Below are 10,251 nucleotides of genomic sequence, written 5' to 3' on the forward strand. Positions count from 1 at the left end.
AGCGGGGGAGATGGAGGAAGGGCAGGAGGAGGGATAGGGGAGGGATGGAGGGGACAGCGGGGGAGATGGAGGAAGGGCAGGAGGAGGGATAGGGGAGGGATGGAGGGGGCAGCGGGGGAGATGGAGGAAGGGCAGGAGGAGGGATGGGGAGGGATGGAGGGGGCAGCGGGGGAGATGGAGGAAGGGCAGGAGGAGGGATGGGGAGGGATGGAGGGGGCAGCGGGGGAGATGGAGGAAGGGCAGAAGGAGGGATAGGGGAGGGATGGAGGGGGCAGCGGGGGAGATGGAGGAAGGGCAGGAGGAGGGATGGGGAGGGATGGAGGGGGCAGCGGGGGAGATGGAGGAAGGGCAGGAGGAGGGATAGGGGAGAGGTGGAGGAGGGGCAGCATTCTCCTAAGAGGTTGAGGGTTGGGGGTCTGCCCAGGTAGCCTGGAGAGGATCTCTTCCATCAGGAAAACCGTCTCTCGGTGGAGTTCCAGCTTCTGGAGGCAACAGTGGGGGAGTTACAGTTGGGGCAAGGGTCATCCCAGCCTTGCCCATCCACTTCACCTACTGTGATGCTCCTGGCCACTCTGGGTGGGCTGGGGACCGTGATGCTATCTCATAGCCCCTAACCAGGAGCCAGGCGGGTCCTGCCCTTATAGGATGGTCAGGCAGCATGAGCAGTGCCAAGCTTACTTTGGCTGGGCCTGTCCTGACTCTGAAGGCTTCTGTGCCATCGTATTCCCTGCTGTGCGGCCTTAGACGAGTTCCTCCACTTCTATTCCTGTTTCTTCAGCTGCAGGATGGGTGCCTTCAGAGGATCGGACACGATGCCCCAGGACCTGTCAAATGCGCAGCACAGGGCCTGGTGTGAGCTCGTCCTTCCTGGAGCCGGGCAGGGTTGTACACCCTAAGAAGTCTCTGCCCTGAACTTTCGTCCTTTTGTGCATCTGCAGATTGGCACAGAAACAGTCAGTGCTGCAAGGATCTAGGTGATAAAGGTTTGACTTTGGGGCAGCGACCGAGCTGGTCCCTGAGGACACACAGGAAGAGGCCCACCTGGCATGGGCAGGTGTGGGTCTGGCAATCTGGAAACTATGGAGGAATAGATGCCAAGGAAGAAAGGGCCCCCCTTGCTCTCTCATGACTGTGCAGCCTGCAGTCTCATTTTACCAAGCAAAGTTGGTGCTGCTTAAAAACCCTCCCCAGGTGGTGGTGCCTGGGACTGGGTTCTGAGCTGCGAGGCCTCTCCGTGAGCTGTCGGCTGGGAGCCAAAAGCCTGGGGAAGCATTCCATGGTTGATAAGTGTGCTCAGATGCTGTGCTATGCCATTAAGACTTTTTAAAAAGAAAGCCATCCATCCATATACTTACCATATGGTGAAGTCCACGGCCAGACGGGCATCATGGACAAGCAGGGACAGGAGAGAGCTGTGAAGTATGGGGCAGGAGTGGATGACATTTACATGCTTCATGAAGCTCCGTGCTCATTTGCAGTTTAGTCAAAGATTTGAAAAGAGCAAGCCACTTTGCCAAGCTCAAACACACATTTCCATTGCCAGGTCAGAAAGGCTCTTTGCTGACACCAGGCCCAGGAGGGGCCTAACAAGTATGCAATAGGGAGAGCTTGCCAGGAGCAGGTCCCGGCACTTGCCCTGCCCAACACTACACAGCAGGAGGGACTGGAGGAGATGTGACCCCCTCGCAATGCTTTTCAACCCATCACAGATGCTGGGGGGACAGTGGCACCATCCAAACGCCAACTGACCAAGGGATTGTCCCCAGTCAGCCAAACTGTGTGTGTACCCCAAAAGCCCTCACTCATCCAGAGTCTCTGGGTAGATGCAGCTACCTGGGCTTGGAATATTTAGAGCAGTAACACCCTATGTCCCTGAAGATGCCCTCTACATCCAGGGGCCAAGCACAGGTGCCCTTCCCTGAGCTCAGACCATTCAAGATGTTTGCACTCAAAGACCCAGGGAGGAGCGTGAGAGGAGATCAAGGGTGAGAAACTGGACATCGGCAACCCATCCAATGGATCCAGTTCTGGGTACTGGGGAGGGTGCCTCATGGCACAAGGGGTGAGAGGACAGAAAGAAGTCTGCACCTGGAGGTGGGGGCAGAGGAGAAGGGTCTGACTGACTCAGGACCAGCTGCCCGCTGACGGGCATACCCTGCCTCGCCCCGGGGGGGCCACAGCCGGCCTGGACCCCAGGGAGCACTGGGAGCAGGAGCGGTGGGATGGGGTGGGGGACCCCAGGAGCGGGAGCTGGAGGCACAGCCGTCACTCCTCCCAGGGAGACCCCGCTGTGTGTGCCCACACACGTGCCCTAGGCAAGGCTGTGCGTGTACACGTGTGTGCAGACCCGCAGATGTGCGTATGTGCACACAGGTGGGTGTGCATGTGTACACACGCGTGTGCTCATGTGTAAGAGCGATTGTGCTGAGCATGCAGAGCCTGGGCTGCTCTTTCTCCTGGTTCACGTCCAGGCCAGGCCAAGCAAACAAGGGCAGGCTCTTCTCCCTCGCTCTGAGGACCTCTCTCCAGGAGGGCAGGTCTGGATATTCCTTGTTCCTTTAGCCATCAGACCCTAAAGTCAGAGCACAAAGCTCTCAAGGTTTTTGCTTTTTTAAGGATCTATGAAAATGTTGAAACTGGGGGGGGGTGCGGGGAATACCTTTTATTAGATCCAAAATATGAAAAGAAAATTGCTTTTGAGTCTCTAGGCTACTTTCTAAGGACACCCCAAGGTGTTTTTTTTAGGGATTTCTTGGGAAGGGCATGTTCCCAAACACGCTTCCGCCACAGCCAAGGATTCTTCTCCTCGCCCCCCCTTCCCCAGGCAGAGTGGCCCAACTCGGGCTGGCCCACCTCCTCTGCGCCTTCCCACTGAGCTGACCCGGATGTCCGGGAGAGATGCCTGGGATGAGCTGGACCCCCACCAGCCTCCACAGCCAAGGGCCTCAGACTGAGAGGCCAGCAGGGAGCCTCATCCTTCCTGTTCAGGCTGGGGCTTGGGAGGAGGTCCAGCCCAGCTTATGTCCTCCAGGCAGGTGCCCCACCCCAGGCAACGGGGGGTGGGGGGGGTGGCAAGGGTGGAAAATAGTCGGACTTCATCAGTGCTTGCTGGCCTGGTTTATGTGTCCCCTTAGGGACCTTTTAGTCCACTCTGAGCTGAGTTTTTCTGAGGTTCACATTCAACACTGACTTAGACTCTTGAGACAGTGATTGCCTGCCTGCCCTGCAGCTAACCGGCTGCTGTTGGGTGGCCTTAACCCTCCCTGGGCTCGCCCACCTTGACCCCCCCACCCAACACGGGAGGGACCTGTGGTCAGTTGGTGCTAAGGGCCCTTGGGCTTGTGCTGTGACAATACTCACCAGCCTCGTCCCTAGTGCCCCTTGAGGACCCTGGCGCACACCCTGTAGTGTTCCTCCTGGTAACCTGGGACCACGTTCTGGGTCACCCGGCCTCCAGAGGCTACCACGGCCTCAGCCCCTGCTTCTCTGCAGCTTCCGGTGCTGCAGTGGGGGCTCTGAGGGGCTCGGATAGTGCTTTGCCATCGGCAGTGCCGACACCCTGGGTCTCCAGTGTCTCCATAGGACGGGTGTGAAATTTCCGTGTGGCACTAGCGTGGCCACATGGGTGTTCACCTTCACCAGGAAGCCAGAGGCCTTGCTGTGCCCAAGGTGATGGCCCGGCAGGCGTGGGCCCCACAGCTGTTAACAGCCCACCGGGAGGACCAGCCTGAATGTCCACCAGCTGCGCTGGGTCCCCAGGGAGGGGTGTCCCTGGGCCGGGTGGACTGGCAAGGCCCTTGTACGTGCGTCTTAGGGCTGCTCCTATGGTTGGTAAGGAGGTCCAAACCAGGAAATAAGCACCCAGCAAGGAGCTATGCAGGTAGGAGCACAGCCGGCCAGGTTTGTGCCATCCTTCTGGCGGCCCCTGCCTGGGCCAGGTGCGAGGTGGAGCCAGAGGGCCTCCCTGAGTCCCCTGAGGAGGGGCCCAAAGACATGGACTCTGCCTCCACTTTCCTGTTCGTGGGGATGAGCCTGATTCATGTGCTTCCTGTGACAGCCACGACATCATCACATCCGCTCAGGGAACTATTTTTAACTGATTTATGTATTTCATATATGAGGAAGACATCAACTTCTGTTTTAGTTCGTTTTACAGGAAAGTGTTGCAACCGTGCTCAGCTCAGCACTATTAATCACCACAGAGCAGCAGGGGAAGCCCATCTCAGCAACACAGTGTGACAAAAATTAATAAAGTTGGAAATGTCAGGCAGGCTCGAGGCCACTCATTTCGTAAAGGGGGAAACTCAGTATTACCTCCTTCTGGGGGACCCAACAAGCCCATTTGGAGAAAGAGCATTCCCTCTGCTGCTGCTGCCAGCCTTCCAGCACTGACCGTGACGTTTCTGCACTTTGGAACCCTGGCCGTGGGGACTGGCAGGGCTGCTGGGTAACCACGGGGCCAAGGGCCACCTTTAGTGCCCCTCCTTGAGGCAAGGGTCTCTTCAGGACCCTCTGGGCAGCCAGCCCATCTCCCCTCTTTCACACAAGGAGAGGCTCAGGGAAGGGGTCCCGCCAGGTGGTTTGGATCTGTGGCTCCTGCTTCGTGATCAAGCTCTGTCCCCCAGCAGCCCAGGTCGACCTGGCTCCAAGCAATGGTGGCCTGTGAGGGTCCTCACTCAGTCCCTACAACTCACGCATGCTTAGCTCCCACTTTTTTTTTTTAGAGACAGCCAGCGAGAGAGGGAACACAGCAGGGGGAGTGGGAGATGAAGAAGCAGGCTCATAGCGGAGGAGCCTGATGTGGGGCTCGATCCCATAACGCTGGGATCACGCCCTGAGCCGAAGGCAGACGCTTAACCGCTGTGCCACCCAGGCGCCCCTTAGCTCCCACTCTTAGTCTGGACTCCACTTCTCTTACTTTTCTTAACCTCTCCCCTTACTCATTTGAGCCCAAATTAACAACCACTTTTTTTCTTTTTCTTTTTCTTTTTTTTTTTTTTTTTTTTTACCACTTTCTTAGCCCCAGACTTCCTTACACAGTCTTTCACCAGCAAGTGCCGGGCCGCTGGGCAGCTCTGAGCAGGGAAATGGCAAGCAGCTGAAGCAGCAGGGGAAGAGGAGATGGAGGGAGGCAGAGAGGCACAGGGGCCAGTCCCAGAGTCTGTCTGGAGAGCAAAGAGCATGTTCTCAGGGAAAGAGGCAAGATGCAAAATGTGGAGGATTAGGGTTAGGGTCACAAAGGTCAGCCCCAGGGCAGCCCCAGTGGACCTGGGCTAGAGGCTGCCACATAGCTGGGAGTCAGGCCAGACTGTGAGGGGCCAGAGCCCAGGGGAGTGTGCTTCCAGCCCCCAGAGCTTCTCCCCCAAGGGCTAGCGATTACCTGTGCCAGCCTGTGGGACGCTTTCCCCTCTCGGTGCATGCCTGTGCTGCCTGCCCCGGCTTTCACAGATGAGAAGGCTTGACCCTGGGGTATCAGTCGAAGGACACCTAGCAGCCCCGTTTCTTCTCCTAGCTCCATGCTCTCTCCTCAGCAGACGCATGAACTAACACGCACTTCCAGATCTCAGGACCTCTCCAGACTTGTCAGAACATGGCTGGGCACGACCACATTGCGACTGTTTTCTCCTCAGAAGCCACCAGCAGTGGGGATGTCTCTATCCCGAGGTCAACAGGGCACACAGGAGTTTGTCTCACTCACCTGGAGGTTGCCGATCTTCTTCCCTTCCAAGCAGTACCCCACCCTCCTCCTCTCTTCTGAAGGAAGCAGGAAGAGGTGCGACTCCAGGGTCTGGGAATTGCTTGGAGGCTGGGAAGACCCCAGGAGCTGATGCAGGCTCTGTCAGACCACCTGACTCTTTCCCAAGTGGTTTACACAAAAGTGCGTGTTCCCGCTGCACACGAACCCTTTTGGAGAAGAGGAAACTGAGGCTGGAACAGTCTCAGTAAGTGGCCAGCACCCCCGCTGTGTGGGGCAGGGCATGGATTCCAGCCCAGGAAGCCCGGCTCCAGAGCCTGTGCTCCAAGCCCCTACGCTATAATTTGTGTCCTCCAGGGCTCCTGATATCTCGGATTTAATGTGGAAAAATGGTTCCACTCTGTCTCACCCCATACCCAAAATAAACTCAGATAGATTAAAGACAAAAAGTATAATTATAAAAGAACTGGAAGAGAAGAGAAAAGTGCACACTCCCAGAAAAACAGGCAAGATGCAAAATCTAAGCCTTAAGGAAACAACTGACAGATTTGACTATAAGAAATCCAAGGACTTGTATGTGATGGAGAAAATACCACTAGAAAGCTAAAATGTTAAGCAAGAGACTGGGAGCAAGTATCTGCAAGGTAAGCATAAGTGTTGAGATTTATCATATGTAAAGAGCACCCACAAGTCAGTAAGAAGAAACGAACAACCCAATACAAAAGCAGCAAAGGAAAACAAAAGATACATAAAATGTCTTAATAAACACAACAAATTATTCAGTCTCCATTAATCACAGAAATGAGGAGTTGAAAAACATTTGATGACCAGATCCAGTGTTGGTAAGGTGAGGAAAAGGGGCATATTCACAAACCATGTGCAAGGGTATAAAGCAGTGATTTGGAACCTCTACTGGAAATTTAAATGCACATATCCTGAGACCCCAGCCCCATGTAAAGATGTCTGTGTTGGGATGTTTTAAGGCATACTTCTGGACACAGCAAAGTCCTGAGAACAGCCCCTTGGGGACAAGCCCCAAGCTTTCACCTTCTGGGAAAACCAGGTATCATGGAGAACTCAGAGCTTGTCTGAGAGCCTGGAGGTCCACCTTGGGCTGGGCACCTGGGAGGGGGTGTCGTCCCCACCTGCAGACCCCATATTCAGCTGCCCTGAGGGGCTATGGAGGCATGCCTGGGATGTGGTGGCCTGCCCTGGACTCTAAGGGACCACTGTTGAGTCTGGAGACGGAAGTTGGGCAGCAGGGACAAGTTCCTGCAGACAGGGCAGTAGGACCTGACCATCCTGGTCTTGGGGAGCTGTGTGTCCCTCTGTAGCACCCCACTATCAGGGCAGGCGTCCCTTTCTGTTTTGTTTCAAGGTCCCCCACCCTACCTGGCCCCTCCAGGCCTGGCTCCCATCCTAGTCCTTCACTGATGGGCCTCACTCTATCTCCTCCCCCCAGCCTTCCTGTGACCACCCATCTGGCCACTGTGTGTCCTCTGTCCCTGATGTCCTGGACCTTCCCAGAGAGCTGCCCTCTCCTCACTGCCCCAGCCAGGGCCTCCGTGCGGTCTCTGCTCAGCTCTCACAAGGACCTGACAAGGAGATGGAGGCCCAGAGAGGGTAAGAGACTCGGTGAGCTCACACAGTGAGGAGGCGACAGATGAAGAGACACACCCGCCTGGCCACGCGGGCAGCAGACTCTTAGGGGTTGGCTTGGAGCCCGGCCACAGTGAGGGCTCAGGGTGCTGGCTCGGCTGTGCTCTGCAAGCAGGTCCCCCATCCCCCACACCCTGGCACTCTGAGGTCTGTCACTTGCTCCTCCCTCTACGGGCAGGGCTCTGTGGCCACTGGGCCAGAGCTTGCGTGGGCAGCTTCATGACCCTTCTCTCTGGGCTGATTTTAAATCTCAGGGAGCCATGGCTCCTGCTGCATGCATCACATTGGAATGAACTGCGGTGGCTCTGCCTTCCGGAGACTTCCGTCTCTGATTTATACACGCTATCAGGCAGTTATCCGATCCAGATGCCTGAAATGCGCTTTGCACTCTGACCATCCTGGACAGGGGTGGGCGGCCTGGGCAGGGTTCCCGTCTCATGAATCAGGGAGCAGGGTCTGGGGAGGGGCAGCCCCCCTTCCCTGGGAAATAGTGTGGGACTTGTTCCAGGTGCTTTTCCAGCCCCGGTGCCTCTGGGCCCCAGGGAAGGCGTGTGGAGCTAGTGGTGGGGTGTGGGGGCGGGGCCGCCGTCCAGCCTCCCTCCAGCCTCAGGTTCCTGACCTACACACGGGTACTGCCTGTCCCTCCTCACTCACCCAAGTACCATGGGGCCCAATCAGCCCAGAAAGGACCCTCTGCCCACCAAGAGCTTATGAGGCCATGGGCCAAGTACTCAGTGGTGGGTGGATATGGGACGGTCTTGGGACAATTGGCCACATTGGGCCCTCCTGCTGAGACCACCCCTGTGTGGGGCCCTGGTGTGTGACATGGTGCTACAGGGCCACCCTGTACTCCTGTTCCCTCTATTTCCAACCTGGACCTCTGAACACTTCCAGAAGCTGCCCCTTCCCTCCACCCTTACCTATCGTCTCTCTCCTGGCGGCCCCCATAAGGTACTCTCCATGGGGAAGCCACAGGGACACTGTGAACACCTGGGCCAGATGGCATCTCCTGTGTTGGCTTCTTCCCAAGGCACCCAGTTCAGGGTCAAAGCCACACCCTCTACGGCCCAGCACCTCGCCAGATCGCACACATCCCCCATGGGCCTACAGCACCCCACACATCCCCCTGGGGCTCAGGGGCCTACATGACTACCCCTCTCACGGCATTGACCAGGCCTGGTCTTCATGGCACAGCCAGGTTTGAGAAGGACAAACGGAGGCTACTTCCCTCTGGCCGTCATGGAAGCTGACCGGGACCATCATGGTGCCGCCACAACTTGGTGGCCTGGGAACCTGCCCCCTGCACACACTCATCAGCTGGAGGCCCCAAGGGTGCCAGTGCCCTGATGGCCTGGGCCTCCCTCATCCAGGACCCACCCACCTGAGCCTCCCTCCCTCCCTTTCTCCCACTGTGGGTCTACTGCCTGGCCTGCTCCTGCTCACCGGGCAGATGAGACTGCCCCCACCCCGCCCCTCACAAGCAGCCCTGGGCCAGTCCTTGAATGACACCACCACTGCCCGGATCATGGAATCGTGGCGTGAATTCCTGGATGGGCTGCCGAAGAGCCCACTGTGTGCCCACACCTGGTCAGACAAAGATGGAGGGGGATCCCCAAGGGGAGGGAGGGTGTCAGAAGAGGTGACCCAGCAGGCAGGGACATAGAGTGGGGCACTCGCCCACCCACATGCCCACCCCAGCCCTGCCCAGCAGAAGGCACAGTCCTTCCCACTGGGTGATGCCAGGTGCCCACCCCTCTGCAGAGCAGCCTCAGTGAGTGAGGGGTACCTGGCCTCCCGTCCACCCCCAAGTCAGGGCACCCCAGGCGACCTTACCTGGTGTTCTCAGATGAGCCAAATCTCAGAGCCTCCAAGGGCAGGCAGGATTTGGCCGGGCCTCAGATACGGTCCCGGAACTTCAAGAGTAAAATACCATTTAGGTTAACACAGACCAGAGCCCATTTCCCACCCCAAACCAAGGTTGAAGGCGACCTCTCATCCCCAGCTAGGAGTGTGTCTGCAAAGAATGACCACAAACTGCGGTCATGTCCCAAAGACATAGGCCCCAGTTTCCTCCAATGGCGTGACCACAGGGCCTGGGGGAGGGGCTGGGAGGACTCCCCAGGCCGGGGGCGGGGGGGTGTCCTGCTGGGAATGAGGCAGGGTCTGGGTGTTGGGGGACCTGGCCACCGAGATCCCTTTCTGAGGCCGCGTGGGTCCCTCCATATTCACCAGCTGCTGGAGCTTCTGCAGCTTCAGTCCTCCTTCCTCACGGGCTCGGACCAGCCCTGCCCTGTGGGAGGAGCCCGCACTGGCAGACTGCCCTGCCAGGCCAGGCAACACTGGCCCACGGTCCTGAATTCCATCAAAGAACAACAAACTGACATTCCAGCTGAACCCAAACTTGCCTAAATTCCAACCCTGGAGCCCATCTCAGGTTCCCTGTCCCTAGAGGAAGGTGCCGGCCTCCACGCAGAAACAAAGACCCCTGACTGGCAGGGTCTCTGTCCTGAGGCCATACCTGGCCCCCACCCAGGACCCCAGCCCATGCCCTAACCCTCCACCCAGGCTCTTCCTGCACCTCACAAGGGCCTCACCATCCTCCCTGGGCTTGTGACCCACAATCAGGCAAGTTTTTCAGCAGCCCTGACACAATCTATAGTAGGGCTGGGGTCTCCCAACCCTGCCCCACCCAGGAAGCAGGTGTTTCCCCAACTTGCCTAGCCATTCTTGCAAACCTTGCTTCTCATGCCCAAGGTGAATGACCCCCTGAAATTTAGAGGGTCTTTCGGGATTTGTGCCCTGACCTTGACCTCAAATCTCATACCGCAGCCAGAAAACCCCCTCCTCTCCCATGCCCTGCCCAGCCCCAGAAGGCCTCCAGCCTCACCTGAGTCAGA

At 57.5% G+C, this 10,251-nt stretch overlaps 1 long non-coding RNA gene across 1 annotated transcript; it reads right to left on the minus strand.

The window, feature by feature from the left end:
* Positions 1 to 5,041: 5,041 nt before the first annotated feature.
* Positions 5,042 to 9,632, minus strand: LOC148107911 (uncharacterized). Its single transcript, XR_015721386.1, has 3 exons — positions 9,584 to 9,632; positions 9,188 to 9,267; positions 5,042 to 5,904 (listed from the first exon to the last, which is right to left on the minus strand). It is a non-coding gene; the product is annotated as an uncharacterized LOC148107911 (long non-coding RNA).
* Between the last annotated feature and the right edge of the window lie 619 nt (positions 9,633 to 10,251).

The sequence above is a fragment of the Ursus americanus genome, chromosome 23 (assembly GCF_024610735.1).
Source record: "Ursus americanus isolate L20-20 chromosome 23, mUrsAme1.1.p, whole genome shotgun sequence".
Taxonomy (NCBI): domain Eukaryota; kingdom Metazoa; phylum Chordata; class Mammalia; order Carnivora; family Ursidae; genus Ursus; species Ursus americanus.